Consider the following 505-nt stretch of genomic DNA (forward strand, 5'->3'; position numbering starts at 1 on the left):
AAGAAAGAAAGAAAGAAAGAAAGAAAGAAAGAAAGAAAGAAAGAAAGAAAGACATTTAAAGGGCCAGGGAGATGGCTCAGTAGAATAAGTGCTTGCCTGGCAAGCGCAAGGGCCTGAGTTCAATCTCTGGTTCTGCAAAACACACACACACACACACACACACACACACATACACACACACACATACACATTTAACTCAAAAGGAAATTCATAGGTTGAAAGTCAAGGAATGGAAAATAATACTCCATGTGATAGGAATCCAGAAAAAAAAGCTGAGACAGCTATTCTGGTTGCTGACAACGTGGACTTCAAACCAAGAATGATCAAATGAAATAAAGAAGGTCAGTACATACTTGTTAGGGGGAAACTGCAAGAGGAAATGATAACAATCCTAAACATATACATGCAGCAAATGCAGCAGGACCCAATTATATAAGACAACTTTAACAAACATGAAAAATAAAGAATTAAAATTAAATTAAATTAAATAATTAAATTAAAATTA

Source organism: Octodon degus, unplaced genomic scaffold, assembly GCF_000260255.1.
Source record: "Octodon degus isolate 3935 unplaced genomic scaffold, OctDeg1.0 scaffold00039, whole genome shotgun sequence".
Taxonomy (NCBI): Eukaryota; Metazoa; Chordata; class Mammalia; order Rodentia; family Octodontidae; genus Octodon; species Octodon degus.